The 25659-nt window shown below is 42.7% G+C and overlaps 1 long non-coding RNA gene across 1 annotated transcript in view; it reads right to left on the bottom strand.

The window, feature by feature from the left end:
- Positions 1-20207, bottom strand: part of LOC310892132 — a 75961-nt gene extending 55754 nt beyond the window's left edge. Inside the window, exons 1-2 of the long non-coding RNA XR_014577889.1 lie at positions 18073-20207; positions 429-510 (exon numbers count right to left, since the gene is read on the bottom strand). This is a non-coding gene — a long non-coding RNA (uncharacterized lncRNA). The remainder of the gene's footprint in view (positions 1-428; positions 511-18072) is intronic.
- Between the last annotated feature and the right edge of the window lie 5452 nt (positions 20208-25659).

The raw sequence follows: 25659 nt of genomic DNA, 5'->3' as shown, positions 1-25659 counted from the left end.
TCAAACCTTTATCAACCAAAATGATTGGAACAGTTGCTGTCTGGCAGACATCAAACATCCTGTCTGTACTTTACCCTGTTCTACTTTCGCTCTGTGCTGATATATGCAGTACTGACTTCTTTGGGTAGAAAGGTAGGTACTACATTCACACAGGACATCTGTCTTTATCTCATGGACTCATGAGATATCATGAGCATTTATCTCATGGATATTATGACTTCCTTGTTAGCTCCTCTCATTCAATCTTTTATTTTGGGTCATGATGGGTTTTGCAAATGCAAACCATTTACCACTGACTTTGTTTTTTATTATGAGTGACTTATGTTCTCAGTCCATCCCTGAAATTTTAGGGCAACACAACGTTTATCATAGTGACTAAATGATTTAAATCACTGTTGACACTGTCACTTCTACATCATTATTAATACCTTGGCTCCACAGGACTCAGGCTGTGTGATGAACTCCAATAAATTTCTTCTTTAATGTTGTCAGAGCTTGAAATGAAAATGTCTGCAATAAGGAAAAGATGGAATTGTTAAGGTGTCATACTTACCTCTTTGGAATAAATGGTGTGGGTTGTTTTTTTTTTTTTTAATCTTTGCCATCAGAAGTGATAAACGTTTCTGCAATTGCTTATTATAGTGCTGTATTGAAGCCCTTCTAGGTTCTCCCTTTGGTTATGTAGAATTATTAGGATAGGCCAATGACAAGTATTTTGTATTTTGATGTACAGAGTTAAAATCTCTGGCAAATAAATCAATGTTTGCCTTTCCCATCCTGAGTATCTGCAAGATTAGGGGAAGTTTCTCACTGAAACCAAGACTATTTTGTACTACAATGACAGGGAAAATAGTCCTTAAAGTAGGAGTAAATTGTATCTAATATACTTCTGAGTGTTTATATATACACATATAGATAGATAGATAGATTGTTCTCTGGAACAGCTTAAGGTGGTCTCAGTGTAACTGAGAATCAGATTCAAAGAAATACAGTGGTGATAAAAAGAAATACTGTTCTTCATTTTTGCTGTAGATATTTGTATCTTTTCATACAGTGTTTTAGTTTATGTGAAGGATTTTTAGTAGAAATCAATGAACGTTAGTAATGATAAAGTAATATAAGAAACTGCATTTCATAGAATCATTTTTATAGGCAAAATGTCAATGTGTTGGTTTACAGGATTCACAAAGCGGGACAGTGCTAGAAAAGAAAGAAACTATAAACCATGCAACCTCACTCGTCTCATATAATCTGCACAGAAATCTAAACACAGACCATTGACAGCTTTAAAATGGAGCAAAATATCTTTAGCAGTCTCACAAAACCAAGGGAAATGTCACATCTAAACCGTAACCATAAAAAGGAGTAAAGAAGCTCAGAAGAAGCTGGGGATTTGCTGGATATTTTAATAGCTGGGTAGGGAAGATGGGAACTAGGCAGTATTTTATATCAGTTTAAAGAAGCAGTGCCACGTTAAAGGGCAAGGGCCCCATTGGGAACTGCCATGGGGGAGGGAGCACCAGGGACCCCAGCACTGGTCCAACTGCTGGTCCAGGTGCTGGTCCAATTTTGCTGGTCCAACCAGGTTCCCTGGGGCAGATATAAAGCCTGCCATCTGCATTTTCATCTAAGACAAGATATATTAGCCAGCACTTGCTAAACCATGCATATAAACGCCAGCTAGGGTTAGTAGCAAGTCTGGGGCTCTTAGCTGGTGCATATTGCTCGGAACTCTAAAAGGCCCATTTTCGCTTCCTGATGTTCATGACCTCAAAGATCCCCATATTTTGCAGTCAAAAAAAAACTATTGTAGCTACCTGATCTGAACACATGCCCAAGAGACTAATTAAGAGAGATGGTTGAGTTAACATTTCTTACAAGAGTCTGGTGCAAAACCTGTAGTACAGAACCTGAAAATTCATTTTCTATATGAGTTACGAGTGGAAGCTATGACTAAAATTTAAACACCTTGGTTTTGTCATCTACATGCCAATGAACCAAGCCCTGAAAGCTGGCACAGGCATCAAGGCTTCTACAAGAAATATCTCTGTATTTGAAGTTGGATAACAGATGAAACAGTGAAAAGTTCTAATCAGAAATATATAATCCTAGGGGATTTTGTACCAGTAAAACATCTTGTAAAAGGCTTCTGCTGCTCAAGTTCACCAAGTTCTTGACACCACAGGCAGCTTCCAGATAAATTCCTACTTTCTTGTGCAGTTCCTTTTGCAATCTGGAGAAAATTGTGGCTTCCACCTTGGCTCCCCACAACTCCAGCAGTATTTCCACAGCATTCAGACAAGTGCAATAGTCCTTAGCATGAGCAAGGTACATTAATACCTTACTATACTGTGAAGAAATATTTCATTACAAGCACGTAAAATATTCTGCTAAATTGTTCCATTATGTAAACTCTTTTAAGAAAAATATACCAAACCTCAAAACATGACATTAAAATAAATAGCAAATGTAGCTTAAAAAAGAAAAAGAGGAGGAGAGGGGAAATTAAATGTTACTGACTTTATTGAATGTCTCTATTCAAATATCTTGCATAAGCAGACATGTCACTTTAATCAGATAAAACCCACTAGGGAACATGGTAATTATTTGTATTACTTCTTGACAGCTATAAAAAGCTAAAATGTTACTGTGCAAATTCTGTCTGAACTATTTAAACAATTGAAAAATGTGATTTAACAGCTAAAACAAACTTGATTCAGGCTGATCTATCATCGACATGTGTGAGATGAACTCAGCTGGCTCTTTGTACACGGAATAGAAATTAACTGCACAGTGTCCTCACCTCGTGTAGTTAAAACCTGATAGCAAATAAATCCCTCAGAAGACCTTGTATTACCACAAGGTAAACATAGGTGATGGTCATTTCTATACCGAGGCCTTTGTAAGCACAGGCTGTCCTAAAGCTTCAGTTGACATTAGTCAGGGTGGTTTTTTTGCCTTAGAAATTCCCGGAGAGTTGTAGCAACCAGGCTGCACCACCAGGACTGGTGGGTGAGATTGCCTTGCATGGCAGAGGATGCTAGGAAAGGTAAGAATGAGGTTTTGCAATATTATTAGCATTATCAGGTCTACTTCAAGAAAATTACATGAGAAGGAACAAGGCCAGAAGAGTGTAAAACTGCACACCAGGACCAGTGGTAGACCCTGGGTTGTGGGCCCTCAGGAAAGCTGAGGCTTGCTGTCTCACCCACACAGCCAGCAGGACAGAGGCTCTGCAACTGAAACTCTGTTTTTTCAGCCACCAAGCGATCTTCCAAGGAAGGGGAAGGCGAAAGATTTAATCTAATCCTGCCCTGGGGAAAGCCCTAGGCTAGCTATCACTCACAGGAAATACTTGCATTATGTTTTTTTTTCCTTAAGCACTAGCTTGCCTTATGCTTTTGATACTTGAGAATTATGACAATGGCAGTGATTTCTGACAACATAATCTGCGTAGTTGGCATTAGCACAAATGCTATTATCAGAACTCTGGTTCTGCTGATGTGTTACAGTTTTAAGAGCCATAACGTAGATCATATTAAAGACTTTCCCTCTTTCTACATGTTCACAGTATCTGCTGCGCTCTTCCATGCTTTGTATCTAAAACAATAATACAGAGATCTGCTTCCCACTTTTGCCAGGCCTAGATAGCCTGGACTCATCTCAAAACTTTCAAAAACTAGGGATTATCTTAGAAAAATCTAAATGTCTGAAAAAGGAAATGAGTCCCTCCACAAGCAGTGGGATTAATAAAGCCTGGCTCTCTGAAGATTTGTCTTATTTCCCCTTAAGCTTTTTGCTGCCATCAGTAATTCTTGTTCTGCCATGTCTCTTACATGATTGCCATCACACAACGAAAGCCTGTAATCACTTGCTAGCTGGACAGCCAAGAGCAGGCACTATGCTACCTGGACAAGAGGCTCCATTTCAGCTTCTGTGCCAGACTGTCTATGTCTTTGCTTTCAGGCATTTCTTCATCCTCATCAGAATGAAGAAATATATCCTTAACAAACATCAGAGCTGCAGTTCCTGTACTTCTAATGGCTTCCTACTTGCTTCCACTTGCTTCTAAGGACTACGGTATGAAAAGGATCAGGAAATAACTGCAAAACTTAGAAATCCTGCACTTAAGCTCTGTTTTTTCAAGCAACTGACCTGTCACACCTGGCATTCCAAGTGTTCTCTCCTTCCTGCTCTCATGTCTTTGCTATCACATTGTGGAAGTTCAACTCCACCTGCAAACAGCTCTACCACTGCTGAACTGAGGCCTAAAATTCAGATGATGTAATTTAAACTCAGCAGCACTGACTAAGAAAGTCATTGCAGAAAAGGATACCATTCTCCCCACACCACCTCACTGTTTTAGGTGAAACTAGTACTTTTCTTCACTTTTCTCACTACCTAGTGGGCTGCCCCAGCATTGTAATTCACCATAAATCACTGCAATTGGACCCAGAAGACATTCACCAAAGATACATAGGGAATCATATAGGAGAAAAGAAGCAGCCAAGGACTATTTCAAAGTGATTTAAGCAGGAAGACTACTGAAACACTTGAGTTTCCCCACAACTAATGAAAGCTTAGTGCTCTTGAAAGAGCAGCACCTTGGCTAGGAGGTGTATCTGCTAGCAAATGCTCCTGCCTGTCTGGAGAAGCCTGGTGGGTACCTGGCAGGGGTTGAGGTTAGGGCTGCTGGAGCTGATTGACTTATCTGGGAAAAATGAAGTGTTGTTTTGTTGTTGTTGGTTGGCTGGTTTGGTTTTCGCTTTCCTTTTTTCTTTTTTTTTTTTTTTTTCTCCTGCTGGCAAATATAATCTTTAAATATCTTTAAATTCCTGCTGCCAGTCAGCTCGGTGTGTCAGGGACAGATTTTGTGTCAAGTTCCATCAGTGCAGTGCACTGAACTTGGCCTATTTTGGAAGTTTTCTTTTCATCATTTTTTCATTTTGCAGCCTCTAGCCAGATGCTTGCAACACTGACATCTTCCTACCAACCCTCCACCACCTTCATGTGTATTAGATCTGTGCTTTTTGATGTGCTATCTATTTCCTGTAAATGTTCCAGTACGTTTGCTCCTTCTAATGACTTGCTTTTCTCCTTTGAACAACTTCTTCCTCATGTTGATTTCCTGGAGTACTTATCATTTATTGATGGATAGTTAATTATCACCAGGCAATAGATCTTGCTCAACTCCCTGAAAGCAGCAGCTGACATTTTGTGTGCCTCACACCAATGATCTTTCACAGTCACAGATACTCTTTGCAGCAGATAATACACAAATGTGCTTTTAATCACACTGAATGAGTCCAGGATCCTTCCTTGCTTTTGGTTACATCTCTGCCTATCTGCAAAAAGTCCTGATCGGTTTCTAGTCTTGTCTCTGTTTATTGAATGATTGATTGCAGGCACCAGCTCTCCTCTACAGACAGAACATTTCACCATACCATCAAATTACTGATCACAGTTTAGTTTTGCTGTGTGGTTACAATCACTCATCAAAATTATCTATTGCCCCTGCCTGGATGCATCAACATCAAACCTCCTTGCTCTTCTTCTTTAATGTTCCCCTCTGAATACGTTGCACTTCTGTCTCTTCTCCACATGGCACATCTCCTTCATGTTGACCATAGGCCCAGTACACAGACCAGGAAAAATGCTTTTGACAGCTGGAGGCTGGGGAAGGAGTGGGGTAACTCAGGGTTGTTTTAAGATCTCTTTGCAGCCCTGCAGCCACGGGGCTTTCCTCACATTTCTGCTGTCCCTGCTCCCTGCCTGCAAAATCCAGGCAACCCCCTCCAGGCCTACGTGTCATTTTCCAGAAGGTTCACATTTACTCCAATATCCTCACTGTGCGGCCTCTCCCCAAAGGTCCTGGGGTTTGCCCTGGCCCTCATCTTGCAGGAGAGCCCTTTGACACACCAGTAAGTGACAACTCACTCTCTTCAGCCTGGCTGTATGCTCTGTGCAATAGCACAGACAAATTTGAGCCACCCCAGACAGAGCCATCTTTGGTGAGGCAGAGTTTGCGTCTGAGTTGAGGCAGACGCATACAGACAACCATACAGCTCCCTGGCCTACCCCCACAGCCCATGCGACACACACAAGCCATATACCAGGAAGTTTTCGTTGCTGCTGCTAAGACTTATGTGGATCATTTGTCTGTCTTTCCTTTAGCAGAGGTCTTTGCTTTGCTATCAAAATGCAGGATAAGATGTCTAAGTGATAGATGCCAAAATGGCAGAAATTGAGTACCTTCCAAAGCTGAACGCAAGCCACAGTCAAAACGTATTTTGCAGTTAAAGGTGATTAACATCAATTTATGGATCCTACGGTGAGCAAGTGAAACAAGATAGGAATATTGACGCTGATGGCTGCTTTTTCATAAAGCTGTGCCCAAGTTTGGCTGCTGTTCCACAGCTGCTGTCTGTGATGGAAGAGCTTATCAAACCAAATCGGAGGTCATCAGGAGAAATGCCATTGCTCTGATATCAGCTGGGACAGTCACTGTGGATTTTAAACAAAGTGAAAAAGTTCCCTGAGTGAATCAACTGATAACAGATAGGACATTACTCATAGTTTTACACTTGGCAATTGAACTGGTGCTTCATACACTGTATATTTGATTAACTCCTCTTTGCTGGTGTCCTGACTAAATTCAGAGCACAGGATATATTTTTTTTTTTTAGATAAGAATTTGTCCTGTGACTTTGCAGCACTGTTTCCTTCCAATGCAAGATTGATCTTACCAGCAGAAGTATGCATGCTGCTTCGGCCTACTGCACTGCAAAAGGGTTGGTAGGTGTGCAAAATTTCTGCCCGTGAATGCATGAGAAAAGCCTGTTTAATCCTAAGAAGGTGTTGTTTAGACTTAATGATGGGGATTTTTTTTTAAGCATCTCTCTAGTTCTTGCTGTGTTGGACATTGATGTAGCACAGCTACTTCACTTGGTATCAGAAATCTCTGACGTGGACTCTCCACCACTCAGCATTTGAGCCTGTTTATACATTTGTGCTTGTAGCAGTCAGGTGAGAAATATTACCATATGAGACTAGTCCTATACTCGTACTACAGGTACATGTGACTACCAAGTCACATGTTGGGTTTTTATCTCTCGACATATGGCCTCAGCCTGCTCCCATTGAACTTGGAGGAAGATTTGCCTTCTGCTAGATCAAAAGGCTTTGCCCGGAATAATAGCACCAGGGCTGGCCTCTAATTTATGAAAGCCCCACCAGCTACAGGAATGTACCTCTCCCAGATTTGGGCATGTCATTCACTTCTTTGTTGCCAGTTCTCTCTCCTCTCTCAATTAAACCGTTTGTTATATATGTCACACCTTAGGTTTCATGCCCTAGCAGATGTTGAAAAGATTGATTCAAGCTTTTACTGTTTCATCTTTAACCCAGCTCCCTCCTTTGATCTATATATCCAGGTGGAGTCTGGGTCTTTCTGGTTCTATCTGTACCTAACCTGTCCCCCTTTCACGTGCCACCAATGATTTTGTCCAAGCCCTTGCTGCCCCTCACCTTGATCGTCACAGCCACCTTCTCCTGTGACTTTCACAAGTACAACGCAGAGTCCCTGAGGTTCACTTAACAGTCTGGTAAGATTGTCCTAGCATTTGTTCCTGGGAAGATGTTGTCCTGTGCCCGCATTGGTTCTCACTCTTCAAACACAGTCATCGAGGAGCAGCCTATAATGACTGCCCAACTTCTCTGTGCCACGTGTGTTTGTGTCAGTCCGTACCTGCCCTGCAGCCACATCGCTCTGCCACCTTCAGTACCTTTCTTATCTATGCCCAGCATCGGTATCTTAATGTTACCTCTTGCCTGCCTTACTCTTTTCAGTCAAAAAACTACCTTTGCCAACTCATGTCCTTCAGCTCCCTCTTAAAATCTTTAATGTACCTTAATGGGCAGCAGAAAATGTTACTTATCTACTAGGCGGGTGCTCTGAGGCTACAGACAGAGTGCATCCATCTCCCCTTGCCAGCTAGAGTCATGTTCTGGGCTCTGCCGTAGCCAGTGGAGAGGGAGGTGTGTCACTTTGTTTTTAGGAAGTCTCTTTCAGGCACCTGTCAGGGAATGGTAGGATGAATTATGCTCCATAGCATTGTCTGTTGATTGTGATGTTTACAGCTAGCTTAAGCTATGTACGTAGCTTTTAGAGGCCTGAAACAGCAGCTCTTCCAGCTCATTTTCAGCTTACTGCCTTGCCCATTTTAAGGGCCCTCCCTGGAGTGGGCAGCCTCACTCACCTTTCCTTTCGTGCCTGCTGGGATCAGGGGTGTCAGAGCGGAGGGGAGAGCCACAGGCTGCTTCCCAGTCAGTACGCCTGTGAACCAGGAATGAGCTCCGCCTCTGGTCCTTTGGCAGAGGGGCTGGGAGGGCTGAGAGCAGGGTCTCTGGCATGGTTGCTGCAATGATGCTGTGCTGGCCCCTGGACCAGCTCCTGTCCGTGAGCTTGGTGAAAGCAGGACCCTTGGCGCCTGGCAATTAGCACTGGATAAACAAGCAGGGTTGTTTCGTGCATTGCTCAGAAACCCGTGCCCTAAATCCCACACCACTGAGGGGAAACGAGCTTTTGTATGACAGCGGGGAATACAGTGGTCTCCTTCCACACATACAGCAGGATAAGCACAAAAGTAAGGAGAGCAAAGGAGGGCCTGTGACTTTCTGATACGCAGTTGTTTCTCTGGGTCACTGCCTGACCCAGAAGAGCTAAACAGGGCAGATAGCACAACAGCAGGATAACCTGCAGGGTATATACATTTGACTCCACATCACTGCATCTCATCAATGGTGACCTTAAAGTAAGCACAATTTACTGGTATTCCCTTAAAATTGAAAGATGCTGACCTCATTGGTCCAGGAAAGGAAGCAAAATTAGTTCATGCCATAGCTCCCGATGCAGGGATAAAAATAACTTGAGAGGGTTTATGCATTTTATCCACAAATGAAAGGATAATTCTGTAGTCAGAGAAAGAAAACCCTTGCAAAATGAAGATCACTTATGCAAAACAGTTCTGAGGATTTTGAAGAAAATAATTTCGTGTCCTATCCTTCAATAAACAATAGGGAGATCACAAAGCTGAGTGAGGATTTCTTCTGTCATGCATTTGGTCAGTCAGGGCACATATAGGATCACTTGTGATCAGAAGATATCTGGACAAAACCAAGCTCTTGGTTTTGGCTGGGACTGCTGATGGACAACAAAGAACAGGGTTTTATCAATAACATAAATATATATATATATATGCAGAGACATATACAGACCTAATCTATAAAAATGTGCACACATTTATCTCTGAAATCCAGACTAAATCCCATCTGAAGGTTTGTAATTTATTTTACAGAGGGAATGAATCACAAAAAGTAAGCTTATGCATAGAATATGATATTTGCAAAGAACACAAAAGCTGTAGCCCTTATCTAGCTAAACAGTTAAAGATATACTTAAATGCCACATGGAATGGGGTCCTCTGTAAGGATCAGCACAGACATGGAAGCTTTTTGCCCACTTTTAAAATTATAGGTGGAGTTTTCTCACAAGAAAATTTTCAAGTGGCAGGTGTACATAAACAAAATAACAATGACTTTAAAATCCAGTTCCAGTTTTCCACAAACTGACATACAGCAACTTTCCATCTTAAGTATTCCTGTTTCCATCAACAAGTTTAATGCTGAGTTCACAATGCTAAATACTTACTGGATTTCAGAGCCCTGTTCTGATCCTGAGATGTGACCAAGTTCTTGCTAACCAGATCCATCAGTAATCAGTATTTAGACTTGTGGAGGTGGAATACTGTTTCCCCAGTTTTGGAACAGTTTGACTTTTCAGGCCCTCCTTGCTCCCCTCTCTTCTCTTATTCTTTCGTGGACATCACAGTCAAAGGTATCACCATTTTCTTCACTGTCCAAAGCATGTGTGTGTGCCTACAGGCACATGGTCATCTGAGTAATTTTTAAGTTCAGTTCTCTTGGCTAGACAATGCTTTTCAACTGTGTGCACTATTTCCAGTACTGCAAAGTGGTCACTAAAGTCCTTTTTAGATTTTGAAATTTGGGAAAAATGTTTGCTTTTAGGCTGTGCCTCACTTCATGTGATTGTGCCAAGCCAAGAAGGATACTATGAACATTTTCACCTCATAATCATGATCCCAAAGAACTGCCATCACACTCATTGAAAGATGACAGACTTGTATGACCTGACCAACAAACCATCAATGTGCCTGATAAGCTGATCTTGTCTGCCCATTTTTTTCACTCTGCTGTTATCCCACTTTCTGCTACAGAAAAATAATATAATAAGATAGTTATGATAATAAATCAGAACAAATAAAAGTCTTCAGCCATGAAAACCAGACTGGACCCTTGTGCTAAACTTTCCTAAGGATGATTTAAGTATAACAAAATTAAGTCTTGTACTGATGGAGAAGGAATGCATAAGACAATCCAGCATAGATCCCTTCAAATAAACGAAGAGCATGATTTATGCATCAAGTTTTGAGGGATCCTGTCGAGATATTAAAGGATGATCCACAGTTTAGAAATTACTTTTTTATATGACAGCAAGAGCTGTCCCTGAAATTTCAATCTTCATTCCCAAAATTGCCCTTTCCAAATGTATACAGCACACTAGAGAAAGTTATGAATATATTTGAAATACAAGTTGCAGATGAAAAAAACAGGATCCTGTCTGCTCATAGCTATTAAAGAGAGCATCAGATTCTTTTTTTCGATGCAGATAGCTATCCTTGATGTCCTGACTAAATAAGTAATTATATTCTGTCCACCTGGCTTCCCTGTGGGGCTTCAAATTAAAACAATACTTAATCTCCCCTAAGTTGTGTGACAGTATGCCTCAGATCCAGCTAGGAGACTTTACATTTCTGCAGTAGATGAACTAATTACCATTATCCCTAGTGCCTGCATAATCTGAAGTAAAAATATCTCTGCTTCTCCTGTGTCCGCACCTTCTGGGTCCCAGAAGAAAACTCTATTTCTTAACTTGAAAAAAGTCTTTCAAGCCCTATCACACTGATGTTCTTCTCCTTCCCCTTTCCCTCACCCCTAGTTTTCAGGCGGCAATTTCTAACTATTTTATTGTTTATCTGACTTTTCAGACTTTATCAGACTTTTCCAAACCTTGAGCGCTGACAAAATGGCTTTCTCTATGATCACTTCATCACCTCCAGCATGTAGAAGCAGTGTCATCGTGAGCCTCAGCCACTGTTGTACCATCACCAGGGATCTCTGCATGGAGCAGGGTGTGGGAAGGTACCCGTGGCTGCCGATCCCATAGCAAGCATGTGGCCTCCTCTAGCAACACAAACGTGAAGTGAGGGTTGACGTTAGCTCAGTGCAGCTGTGGACCAAATGTTTGTGTTTCATCAAGTCTAATTGCTTACGAAACTCAGGCACAATATGCAGAAAACACCATGTTTTTTTTCAGGATCACATGGAAAGAGAGGGTCAGGGGAATGACTGAGTCGTCAGAAGTGTGCCTTCTCCCTTACAGGAATTAATGTCTCTCCATATCACAGCTGTAGGATTAGTTACCCTTTTTCTGGTCTCTGCATGCACACTCTCAGGAATATCCTTGCATTTATACTATCCATGCCTAATTGCCTAATTGCATAATTCTCTTCCTCTTAAATGAGGATCCAATTACAACTTTCTGTGTATGCCAACTGCTCTTACCCCTTGGCAAGTTTGGTGGTTTCCCTTTGAGAATCAGCAACCAGTGGTATACAGTGGACAGCCAAAATTATTGAAACAGTATTTATTACTCATACAGCAGGAGGAACACATTGCTAAAGAAAACCATAGTTCAAAATAGCAGTAGTTTATGTGCGAGTCTAATTCAGCAAGAGCCCAAACATCAGTGATACCAACTGAGAAAGGCCTGTGTTAACCAGGTACCCTCAGGTACCTCTGGTTCCATCTCCACAGTTCAGAGGGATTGAAGTGCTCAAATATCCAGGTAACTCTTGAAAATAGGAGTCAGACATATCTGGATCACCAGGAAATATCCTACCCAAGACTGCAAGTCAGACTAATCTATGTCTCTATTGAATGTATAGAGAGCATGTGCACACATATGTACCCTCGCTTCACCTCTTCTGCCTGATAAAGCTAAGATAATGTACAAATATTTTTGTCCTCTTTTAATTAATGATTTCATACATGATGGGGTATTTCCAGTCTGAAGTTTTCTCTTTCAGAGCAGGATAACCTACAGAGCTATGATTTCGTTGTCCCTGCTTCCATATTAACAAAAAAGAGATTTTTGTGCACATGAATAATGTGGTTTTATGCCAGAAGACACTGCATTGACACTTTGTTGAAAAAATACTCCCTGTGTAGTTCTGAGACTGGTAGCAACCTCTGGCTGCGGATTTGCACTACCAGGACAAGAACTCTCTTTCTGTCAGTCATTTTTCTTCTATTCTGGTGCCTCAGTGTGAGCACAATTTTTCCCTGCTATTGCAAATTGTTGAACCTTCAAAAAATTAATTGCATATACACTGGTGATCACTTCCATAGATGGAGCCTAAGGCAAAACACACAGATGAAATAATACACATCTTCCTCTGACATTTTCTGGCTAATGCTATGCATGAAATTACAAATAAAATCACCAGGACCAGCTGCTCATTTAATCTGTGCCCTTCCAATCAGACCAGCTATTAAAGTCTCCTTCCTCTAAAGTTTTCTCAGTTCAGACAGAATTTCTGCAGGCCAGAGTTATTCAAATTACATGAACATTTCATTCCACAGTTGTTTTCAACAATCTACATGCAGATAATCTGTGTATTCTTTCTTTTTGCTGCTCAACAACCTCTACATTTGTGTTCATGGGCTTTGTTTGTCATGCACACTCCCTTAGAAGATGATGTAGAGACTTCTGCAAATGTGGTACAGGCTCAAGGAGTACCTCTTTGTGCTACAGGGATACTCTCAGACGTAGGACAGGTGCAGCTCTGGGTGCAGGAAGCTCTGCTTACATGGGAAAAGAAAGTATAGAAACATCATCAGGATTCAGGGACAAGAAGCAGAAAATCTTCTAACTTCAGTAGACCTCAGTGCCTGAAACTTCTTCTCATTTGTAATGAAATAGTTTTCCTGAAGAACAATCCAAATGACAGGGGGGGAAACCTAGAGCTGATATCTGACGTGTCAGCACTGAACAAGATCTGATGCTTAGCAAAATAAAGTATCTCAGCCATACCAATACCGAATAGGGCAAAATCTTGCCCTAGACATCCTACCTTTCCAGGAGCTAACCTAATACTTTGAAATGTAAGATTTAACTCATCATCTTGCATAATACAGGATACATAATGCATAATAACAGATCTAAGTCTTTTAGATATTAATTTTTCCTAAATCTAAATATTATCCATCAATATAGCTGGTATGAAGGCTCACTGTAAAAGATGGATTCTATGTGAAGGAAAAATGTCATATTCTTTCTGTATCAGAGAGCTGCATTAATATCTTGCCTTTCCCCACTAAAATAATATTCGCTGAAACCCTGAGAGCAAAGGTCTTTATGAAATGAGTATTGAGAAAGAACATATCCTACCTGTAATTTCTGAAGTAAAATGAGTAGGCTGGTTTAAAGCATTTTGAAAATAAATATGAAAAGCTAACCTCATATGCCATATCTGAGCTGTTCCTGTGTTATTCCAGTTGAGATAATTTACAAAACAAGCAGTTGCAATGGGAGACTGCAGCATGGTATTAACTCATGTGAATGCATTATAATAGTCAAGTATTTAATCACTTTTCAATTCTTGTTAAACAAAGAACATTTTCCAGCATTGTCTGAACTGCGCTCGCTGTAGTCAATGGGTGTTCAACTCCTTTACATGAGAGAATTGAGTTCACCACCCTGCATAATGAAGACCTACTGTATTTTAGACTATAACTCAGCAGGTGATTGAATATTATCTGCTTCACAGAAAAAATACAAGTAAAATGAGCTCTTCAGCTGTAAATAATTCGGTCATAAAAGAGAAAGCTAATGTTTTTCTTAGGTAACAGTCTCAGCTCTGCTGCACGGTGCACTGATTCTCCCTAGCCAGTTCTGGATTTCATATCACCAGCCACCCAAAAAGGGAATATTAGTGAGGCCCTTGCAAAAAGTCTTTTTACTAAACTAAGCATGGAATGTCACATAAAGAACTTGGAGCAGAACGTGTACCTTCTGCATTTTCTTCTCTCTAGCACAATGAGAAGAAAGATGAGCATTGGAATAATCTTCTTTGTCATCTAGTAATAGCTATCCTTCCTTCTCTTACCCCACTCCCCAAACTAATCCATATGGTCTAGGAATCCAGGAAATGCTCTCACAGGCTTTAGCAGACTTTGGTTCATATTTATAACACACAATTAAGGTCTATGATCATGTTTTCATTTTAGAATATACAAAATACATTAAAAGCTTTGGACATCAAAGTAATCAACTAATCCCTTTATCCAGAGCCATTCGGATCAATCATTAAAACACCAGGAGGTTCTGACAGATGCCACCATGACAGATTTCTCTCCCTCCATGTTGTTTTCATTGTCACACACTTTTTGATTTGGGTCATAATTGCGTTTGGGCTTTCAATGGCATGTAGTCCAACTACCTCATTTTGAATGTTAATTTCCTGAAAATGATTGAAAATTAATCCATATTTTTAATCTGTGGCAGGTGCTTGGCTACAACAATCTCCTTTTGTTGTTGTTGCTATTGACACACAATATGTGATCCAGGAAAATGTCTGTTTCCCATGGCTATCTGCCCAACACTGCCTTTGTTAAATAACTGGTTTCACCTAGCCAGATTTTGAATGTTTGCAATCATTTACTTGTAGTGCTACGTGTTGCCTGCCATCGTTTTGTAAAGCAGCTCTTCAAGCATTGTCAACCTCCTCATGTTAGCACTTTGGTCTGTAGGCAGCCTACCCTGCGGTGCATTATATCCTGATGACACTTCCCCAAAACCTTTCAAAAAGCCCGTAAAATAACATGCGCAATCTCTGTGCTGCCATTTACCTGAAGCACAGCATACAGCTGTCCCAGGCAGAGGTAATAGTTCTGGTTTAGAAAGTTGAATTAGCTTTTTCACAGTATATTGACAACTTTTCAGCAGGAAGCTTAAGTCTCTGTGTCGCTGAGTAGTATAGATGTGCCCTGTAGAGTCCAATGTGGCTTCATACTGACTTGAGGTTTGGTATGCATTTAAATGCTTTCCTGGGCTATTTAAAACACTTTCATTGCACCCTCCTGGATAAAATCCAGCCACAACAATCCTGGAAATGGAAGAGGATGTTGTTTAAAAACACTTTACAAACACTCTCCCTGCCTGTTAGAATTTTTGAAATTGTTGTTGTCAGTCTGTTTCTCACAGGTGAGGAGTGAAAATACTTTCGCTTAGCATCTTTCTCCTCTTTTACTGGACTACCTCCTTTCCCATCACTCCAAGATTTCTTACTTATTTCTGATAGAGAGCTGCAATTAAAGTCCTTTAAAATAACCTGCTTTCACACCAGATGACTGCAAGTGGTAGAACTTCTTATTTTTGTTCCTAAAGACATGCAATTTTTCAAACAGTTTGAGTATTTTTGATTGCTTCAGTTTTTAAAGGGCAATCAGGAAGGCTGATTGTTCCAAGCTAATTGCAGATAGAGAAAGGAGGAAGGGAAGCTGAGTTTTAATGATGGAGAAATACCCTGATCTCTAGACAGACTTCCATCATGGTAATGCACAAGGAGTCTGGAGTCTGATTTGGTAAATTTGATCCCATACAAGAGATTGTACAAACTGAGTCCAACTTGGCATGAATATATAGGCAAAATCTTGGTGTTCAATGATGTCTTTGGAGGCTGTTTAAAAAAAAAAAAAAAAAAGGCAGACACAGCTTTCAGGATATGCTTCGAGCTTTCCCCGGCGGCAGGATCACCACAGTTGGTGATCTTTTGAGAATGTGACCTCTTCTGTGGACACATCCAGACCACAGTTCTTCCAGAAGCTGCAGAATGGACACTGGTTGTACCTGGAGTGGGGCTTTCCCCTCACATAATCAGCCAGAGTGACAGCCTTGTATGCCTTCTCTGCTTTCTTTGTGTTAGCACAAGGGATGCTTGTTGGGTTGCCACATTGCCTTTCTATTCAAAGCCAACAGTATGGGCTAAGAACAGGGTGGTCAGAACATAGGATTTCTTTGTCGCACTTTCAGGTTTGCCATCCGTCATGAAAGAATGAGAAGAGCTATTTAAGAGGTGTAAGAGGAAGAGTCTGCCTCTCTTCTTCCATATCTGCTTCAGCAGACACATGAAATGGCTTCTCTAGCCAGGTGAGGCTGTTTGGGTACATGTTGGGTACATGCTGCATGCCTGCCTCCCTCCAGCTCCCTGGGGCTGTCACAGAAGTCTTTATCTTCTTGACATGATTCTTCTACTGAAGCAGAAGAGACATTGGTATGTATTTAATGTACAAATACTAGTGTGATAGTGACAGTATTGCAAGTGACCTCATCAGTGAGGCGAAGTTACTGTCCAACAAGAATAGGTTAATAGAGTTTCCTCTATGAATGTATTGATCTGACATAGGAGAGATCTGTGGGAAAGGTGGACGGGGACCACCCCATAAATCTTGATGAGCTGCTGCAATCACACACTCATAAAGCAAGATCTGAACCATTATCCTAGAGAATCTGCAGAACCTATAAGGAAGGTGAAAGCTTTTGATAACAAATTTTGCGTATTATTTGGATTATGCATGTAATACGCTGGCTTTGTAGTTTTAAGATCTATAGGCAAGGAGGCTATAGACCAACATTTGGCCAGCCAGTAAAAGGATTTCCTTCTACAGGCTTGGGAGACTCGTAGAAGCCTATGTGTGGCCATGACAAACATGAGTGGACCAACAGTGCAAAGATCTTTGTAACCTGTAGCATGTGCCACCTGGCAAAATACTGCCAAACAACCCAAGAGCGGAGCTGTGTGACTGCATGATGCAGCCTTCCACGGCAGCAGACCTGACTCATTTCTCTGTCCTCTTCACTCACACCCGGTGCCCCCAGGTTGTCTGAATGTGCACCACTGCAACCACTGACTACAAGTATTGCCCTGACTTCATCCATTGGGCAGCAATAGCACTGATTTCTGTAGTGATGCTCTCTTACAGCTGTGCTGTGCTATCTACTAGAGATTTCTAAAACTGTATGCTAGGGATAAAACAAATAGGAGGGAGGAAAGCAGATCTGGAAAAGCAGATACATGTTATCTATGCTCTTGGAGATCCTGAAAATGTGATCTTGTCACCTTTTTAAGGCTTCTCTTGAGCATAAAGGTTTTCCTTAAACAAAGAAAATATTAAACTAGAAGGCTATGTCATTAAGCTGCTACAAGGTATAGCTCTAGCTAAGCAAGGCCTTGGGGTAGATTTTAGCTTGCACTGAATTTCTCATAAGGTTTTATTATGCTTTTATTTTAAAGGAGCTCTGCCTGTGTGTCTGAGCACAGGAGAGGAGGGAAACTGTCTAACTTCTCTGCAGTTGGGGGTTTGGCAAAATGGGTTTGTGATTTGCAGATGTTTGCTATCTCTTGCAACATCTTAATGATATGGCTCACTGAGCTCTGCCACTTGCCCCTGAATTTCCCTCCCTTTCTTCCCCTTAGCTTGTTTTCACCTCATTCAATAGCTATTAACATAATGCTGTTGTTAGAAGCCAGCAGGGGCTCATTGCTGCTCTCCTACAGCCGCTCTCTACCCTGATATAGGCACCTGTCTGCATAAATTGAGCTGGTAAAGAGAAGGCAATTTTCAGAACGCAAAGATTTCAGCAGCCAGATTTGTGCCTGATGCAAATCAGCATAGCTCTGTGCCACAGAGTTTTGCCAGCAGTGACTGTTTTACCCTAGATGATGACATGCTGAGATTAGAAAGTCCTCAAGGCAATAATTCCTTACTTCCTTTCGCCTTTCCTTGCGGTGTCTCCAGAGCTGCCATCCCCTCGAACACCTGGGCACAGACTTGCACAACAAACAACCTTGTCCAGCTGTGCCTACTTACCTTTAGTAGCACAGACTCAACCCTGCCTCTCAGGAGTGGCTCTTCTCACACTTCTGTGTAGCCTGGACGCTTGAGGGGCTCTGCTGAGTAATGCTGAGAGTTCCACGTGGCCCTGATATTGAATGCCTTTTGGAGCACTGGTTATTTAAACCCACCACTCGAGCCCCAGTTCAGCAGATGACTAATGCACGATTCATTTTTAGCATGATGATTCAAGAGGGCTGCAGCAAAACCCACACTGAGGTGTTTCTTTTGCTTTTAATTGCTGTTTTAGGGAGCCAGAAGATGATGCAGAATAAAAATAAAATAAAAAGCAAGCATCCATGTTAACCTCAACAGCGTCCAAATTCTAGGTTTTGCTTTTTTGGGCTGTGACAGTGTAAGCTATGGTAGCTGTGTCTGTGGTTGGATATTACATAGATGATATGGTGATACAAACAAGTGATCCAGTATTGCAATCCAGAGCCAACTGTGTTTTGCTAGAGAGGAAGGTGGGCCAGATTCATCCGTTGTGCAATTCATGGCCTTTCTTTCTCCAGATTTTCCATTTATTTTTTATATCTGCCAAGAGGATAGTTTAGAGAACATTACACTGTCATAACATTGTATTCCACTGGCAATATTCCTTAATTGTAGTAATAATATATAATCGGCCATACATGTATGCATTAATATATTAGCTGCAGAGCTTCATCGCTAACTTTTTTACATCCGACAACAGTCATGCTTGGCTGCCTCATTACCTGAGCTCCAAGATGTGGATTTCTTTCTATTACATTCTTGGGGTATATGTTATTTCTATAATAGGAGCTGGTGATGTTTTTGTCAGAAATCCATGGGTTTTATTGTGAAGTCTATAATTTTTGTACAATGAGATTTTCAGAGGACCAAATGGTACCTCAAACAGCGCGTTGATTTGGCTAGCAAAAGGCAAACTGCTGGCATGCTCACCACTGAGAGGATTTTAAGGACACCTAAAAATACCACTGTCCCCATCCATCTCTAGCTGCACGTGCTCAGGGTCTCCAAGAATAAGGCTTTGCTTCAGGGTGAACAGTCTGATGAAGAGTTTGCTGGGACATCTTTTCTGAGGGTACCTGTTGCACCTGTGGGAGTAGTGTTACTCTCCAAGAAGAGAAGAGCAGCTTTGAGTGGGAAGGAAGGTCATTGACAAGAGTCAGAAAATGTTTGTTGTTTTTTTGGCTTGGTGTTTTTTGGGGGAGGCTAAAACAATTAGTTTTCAGTAATGGTTGAGCAAAAATTAAAAGCCCAGAGAGGCAGCTGCTCAGCTGGCTTGAGGCAGGGTCACAGCTACTCATTGGGAGCGTGTCTGACTCGACGTAGTGCTCCAAGTCCCGCCAGTCATTCATTGTTACAGACCTAGATTCGGACAGGTGCTTGAACATGGGTCTACAAGAGCTAAACCACACATCACAGTTCTACCTATCGGGGTCACAAACTTGCCACTGAGAGCCAGCTGAAGAAAGAGTGGTGATGGCTATGAAGAGCAAAAAGCAGCTCAGGGAAAAGTGTGCGATGTGTACTCAAAACATTTGTGCTAGAAGGATACAACGCCACGGGAGGTAACAGTGCTGCTGAAAGGAAATAAATCGATCAATAGAGGAGACCAACAACTTTAGCCTGTCTCCGCAAAGCATTGAATGACATCTGCTAAATGGCAGTGCTAGTCAATTTGCAGTCTGAAACAAATAGCTACAAACGACGTGTAAATATGCAGAATGAATGGATTACTTTTTTCTGTACTTCACAAAGGTGAAGTGTGGGACTGTGGAAGGGGGTGACATTGGTAAACGGACTAACTTTGAAGTGATAGAGAAAAATGAACAGGAGAGGAAAAGAAAGGGAATTGGAGGAAATGGAGCAAGAAGAACATTATTTTGTGTAAATTAAATTTAAATAAAAAAGGATGACACTGGCTCTGATCTTGTCATGCTGAGGCATTTTAAGGCCAACAGTAATAAGTGAATTATATATAATGTGGGTGCCCCAGCAATGCCAAGTACACCTTTCCTGTTTTCTAATAATGAAGCTGCTGATGCACATTTGTCATGAAGACAAATAAACACCCTTCATATTGACAAAAAAATGGTAGCCTGGGTCACTTAACACCTTTAGAGCTCATCTGCATCAAGGTGAGGAACAGTGAAATATACTAGGAAGAGAGGGAGGGAGGGAAAGGAAGGAAGGAAGGAAGGAAGGAAGGAAGGAAGGAAGGAAGGAAGGAAGGAAGGAAGGAAGGAAGGAAGGAAGGAAAGTTCCTTTTCTGCGTCATGCTGCCTTCAGACTGCTGTAGAAGTTGATTTCTTCCACTCCAATCCAATCAGTTCAACAGCACCACGAACTATCTGAACAGTGACAGCCATAAAAGAAAACTGTGAGTCCCCTCTGTATAGGGTTGTCATGGGTGTTGGCATATGTGTGGTGGGTGGCTTCTTCCTAAGAGCTGGAAGACTGTCACTTAAAAGAAAAGAAAGGGAAGAATGAACATAGGAATATTCAATCATGTGCATAAAATCTGGCAGCATTAAATGAGTTCCTGCTCCTCTGAAGGCTTCAAGAAGGAACCAGCAATAAATTTCCAGCTTTCTGGAGCAAAAGAATAGCACTCAAAGTATGACTTGTGTCGCTAAGAAAAACTGTACAACTCACTGCCACAGAATATAGAAATGAACGGTATATATTTGGTCACGAATATTTAGACTCATTCTTTCACTTTCAGTTATTATTAATCATGATGGTCTTGTCTTGTCAGAAAGTGCCTGAACATTGTCAGATACTCATTGTCAGGTTTGAGTCATTTTACAGTGCTCCTTTTCTTTACACACTTCCCCTGCGAACTGTCTATTGGACAACAGCAAGGCTGGGACACTGGGTTAGGTGAAGGTCTGGTCTGACCTCCCGTGGCATTTCTCCTGAAATTCTGAGGGCAAATCTGCGCGGCATACTGATGGCATGAAACGGCTGTGTGGCAGCATATATTCACTGCGGCAAGTGCCATGCTAAAGCAGGTACCCAGAGGCTGAGAGATAGCTGCCCTTCAGCGCTCTCAGAGTCTGAACAGACAAAATGTCAGCCCCGAAGACCATCTAGACACATCGTTAGACAAACAGACCCTTATCGCAGAGGCAGAGTTATTAGTTTTTCCCCTGTCCATCCTTGAGGGAGCACAGCTATAGCCCATTGCGTTCTGCGTGAGCCCCGATTCCCCCGGAGCCTCGCCTCTCTGCTTAGCTTCGTGCGGCACAAGCGGCCCCGCTGAACTTCCATCAGGCAGCTCGCGGCGCGTGACATTAACAGAGCAAGGTTTTGTAAGTCCGGGGCTTAAAGCTGCAGTCTCGCTCAGAAGCGTACTCTCTCTGCTGTTCTAACAGCATGTTTTCCTATAGGAATAGTGCCGACTTTGACTGGTATGTGTGATGATAGGGCAGTTATAATCACAGTTGATTTTCCCATTCCTGAGAGGCAGTTGTACATATAAGCAAATACCTTTTCAATACCACCGGGAGACAAGAAAAGGGTATTTGTCTGACAAAACATTTCTAGACAAACCTAGATATTTGACTGCAGCCTAACCAGAAGCAGCAATCTTCAGTATGGGTTAAGCCTTAAAGAAAGCTCCTCTCAGTCTTTTTCCTGTCTGGGGAGCCCTATGCATTTTGCCACACATACCTGCATGGATGGATAAAATCGAAGCATGCTGGCAGTCAGCTAGCTGGCATCAGCCATGTTTTGTGGACCCCCAGATGTAGGTTCTTGGGCACTGATCCGTGACCACAGGCTGTGGAATCACTCCTGTAATTCTTCAAATTGGGGAGCACCTCGATGTGCCATGAGGGTGGAGGTGTGATGCTGCATTACGACTCTCCTCGTGAAGTCACCCCTCGGATTTGGTATCAGGTACAAGCTTTTCCTTCCCCACTGCATGTACAGGAGGTGTTAAAGCCAAAGTCCTCCTTCACCAGGTGGAGGTGGAAGATGGATGCAGGGAGCATCCTCGCCTGGGGACAGTGCCTGTATCTCCACTATTGCCTTCCTCCCCAGGCAGACACAAAAGGAACGAAGATCCTGAGTTACAAAAGCACTAGCTGGCAAGGCAAAGCAGGACACACTAACAACCCCCCCACCATTCAGGCAAGATGAGGCAGTGGCAGAGCTGGGTGTGCTGCCCCCATAAGATGAACACCCACCAGAAGGCTCACATCAGAGCAAGCAGCTGCCTCCCTGCCCTCGCTGCCTCGCCGCCGGCATGGGGAGGAAGGGCGGGCATCTCCTCCCGGTGGGTCCAGCACGGACACCTGGTGGCCTTGGGGCTGGAGCAGCCGGAGGGAGGGCAGCAGGGCAAGTCAGGAGAACAGGTACTCCAGTTGGAGGCATACCCCTGGTGCCCTCTGCTTGTTTTTTTTGTACCTTGTCCTTCTTCACTCCCATTCTGCTGCCTGAGCCTTGGCTTTAGGCTGCAGGCGTAAAGCGTGACTCTGCTGTCTGCTTTGAAGCTGTCACCAGCTCACTTCACACCTGATGATTCTGTTACCTGCAGGGCAGACATTACAGGTTTGCTTGGACTGCATTTTGCTATTCGTTTGCTTTCAGGCAAAGGTTTGGAGAGAGACATGTATTCTTGTGCCCTCAGTCACTGCTGGCGGTGCCTCCTTCCTGACCAAAGGTGAACGTGTTGAAACAGGAGAAGCAGATGTTGGCTGCAGACTGAAAGGGCAGGGGAAAGAGGAGCAGGAAAGAGGACCAAAATGAAGACAGATGAGATCCTGTTGCCCTCTGTAAACACACGCTGTCATTGAGCAACAGGAGACAGGCGAACCGTGTAAGTCAAGGGACAAAGCTGGTGGAAACAAGCAGCTACTCCTTGCCTTTGAATAAACCCACACTGAAGATCAGAAAAAGGTTTACAATCATCACAAAAGAGAAGCTTGGGAACAGCCTTCAAAAGGATGACCAGGGGCAAAATTTGCAATATGTAAGGTGGAGATTAATTGGTTTATACAGTACATGGCATGGTCGCCAGTAGTCACAGCAGACACGTTTTTAGCACTTACACTCAAGACCTTTTCCAAACTCGTAAGTTGCTACAAAACAGAAGAATCCCCAACCCTGGCTACAACCAAAGGATTACAGCTGAGTAGAGCAGAAGTTTCCATCAAAAACAGGCAGTCAGGAAAGCATCTGCTGCTGCACAACAAGTTCTTTGATGGTATGTCATGTCTGAGAGATGAGGGGGAGTTTCAGGATGCATAAGGGGAACCCAGAACTTGGCAGCATTTCCCAAATGCGATGTAGTCTTACTAGCAGAAATGTCTGTTCTGCCACTGAATCTCTGATGCTGAAAAAGGCTTGTGGCAAAATGACATAAATGTAATATGGGTCAGTGGCATAGGTGTTGCTTTGGTTTATTAGAATGTGAAATGAGTTGAATAATTTTTTGCCTGTTATTGTTTATGTGTGGGGGTGTAAACAGGCAGGTGCTTGAGCTTTCTGGTTAGTCTGTTGTTGCTCAAGCCCAGCCACAGGTTTAAGCAAATTAAACACACGAGGTAAATAGAGAAGACACTAGACAGGCAAATGGGGTCGGCGTGTACCTACAGGTACATTACCAATAAGAAAGCACAGCGTGAGACGTCGAGATGTGCCCGAACTGCCACCAGAGTGAGACTGCAGGCGGGGAGCTGGGAGGTGGCAGTTCTCTGGGACAAAGCTGCCACCTGCCAGGGGGTGAGCAGCCCCGGTGGGGAACAGTCGCTGTGTGCATGGAGTCAGGTCTGGTCTGTCAAGAAGGCAACACACTTCCAGGTTGGCACAGCTGACAATCAGGCTGCTGTCTGGACTTCCTGGAAACTGGAAGGCTTATACTTGAACTCATAATGAGGGGTGACTGGGACCGATCCCCAGGTTGTCTGACCTACCCAAACGATGACCATTCTTAGTCCTGTCTATTGCTGTATTTAGCGGTGGTCCCCATCATCATCTGAACGCTGTTCTCTGTCTCAGGAATCCACTGACTGCCACAATGGCAATCAGGGGCTGCAGTTTGGCCACATTGTTTTGATTTCTGTGCTTATATTCTTTACATTCCTCATGCAAAGACTGGTAGGAAGGCATCCTAATGGGTAACAACTTCAAGTTCTCCCATGTGAAGCCATCATTTTCCCTTTTTATTGCAGTTTAGCATTCTCATTATGTAGTGTATGTACTGTAGTTGCATGTTTTTAATCATTCGCCCTGCTTCCAAGCAGACTTTTTTTTCCCCTCATTCTAGCAGCTCTCTTGGGCTGCATACTCATTCAGAAAGTATTGAGAGTAGGTTCTCAAACCATTTGACAAAGCATTGTTATCACTCAGGAAGCACTTCAGAAACAATTTTGAGAAGCCTATTTCACTAGATGAAAAGCCAAGGAGTGAGCTACTTATCCATGACTCCTTCAGTCACTAAGTTCTCATCGTAATACAACCTGAGGCAGGTGGCGGGAGGTGATTAGTAAAGGCCGTCAGCTATTATTAAAGAGTTAAAAATAATTCAAGTAATAAAATGCATTATAGATATCTCCACATGTGATCACAATATAGGGGCAAGAACTGCTATGAAGAGAGAGATCAGGCTTTCAAGCACTAGAAAGGAGCTAAATCTCCATCTCTGCAGCCACATATACACCATCTCTTGGCAGTGTCCACCTGTGAGACCCATGTGAAGGGGCCATGTGAATGACCCATGTGTGTCAGTGCTCATCCTCAACAAGCAGGATCAGTCCTTCCTACGCCTGTCCTGTCATGCCCTATCTGGGGAGAAGTACTTGGGGTGTAATTTGCCAGGGATGGGCTCCCATGGGATATTTTACTCGGAAACACAGTGCTAAAGAGCAGCAGACATATACTTATCTGTGTGCCTCAGGAGGGCTCTGGCTGTGCAAGTCTGAGTAGAAGGAGCAGGTTGTGCCATGGGTTTGGCCCCAACCGACGTAGCCATGGCCACTGTTTGTCCCATACCCTCTGCCTCAGCACTGCGGGCACAACGTGGGTATTGGGGTTAGGGGGCTGTGCAGCTTACTGGCTCCCTTAAAAAGGGTGACACAAATGTACAGAGAAGCAAACCCTTGGCTGGAGCATGCCACAGGTCAGCCCCAGATCCCCCTCTCCTGCATGTGCCCAGCCAAAGGATAAAGCAGCTGTTTCTTTTTTGTCTTCTCTTTGCTCACCATTTGGGTTGTCCTTCCATTAAACAGAGGATTCTGTGGGTAGAGATGCATGAAAAATTAAAATGTGTTATTACTTATTCCCCTTTCGAACCATTTCCTTCCCTGAGGGTTATCTGCTTCTTAACTTTACCTGGCGACATGGGCGCATTGTTCATTTCTTTCATTAATCTCCATCCTACACAAACCTCTCCCTGTTCAGGGAGGTTATCAAAATTAAAATATCAGACTTTTGTCTGGGAATGTTTCCTTACCTATTATCACACCAAGGATTATGAGAATTGAAAGAAACAGGGAGATATGTGAGGGGTGGAATTGGGAGGGGAAAAAAAATTTGCACAGGAAGGGGGAAGAGAATTTTTTTAAT

The sequence above is a fragment of the Anser anser genome, assembly GCF_964211835.1.
Source record: "Anser anser genome assembly, chromosome: 1".
NCBI lineage: Eukaryota > Metazoa > Chordata > Aves > Anseriformes > Anatidae > Anser > Anser anser.
This window is presented reverse-complemented; position numbering and strand designations above follow the sequence as displayed.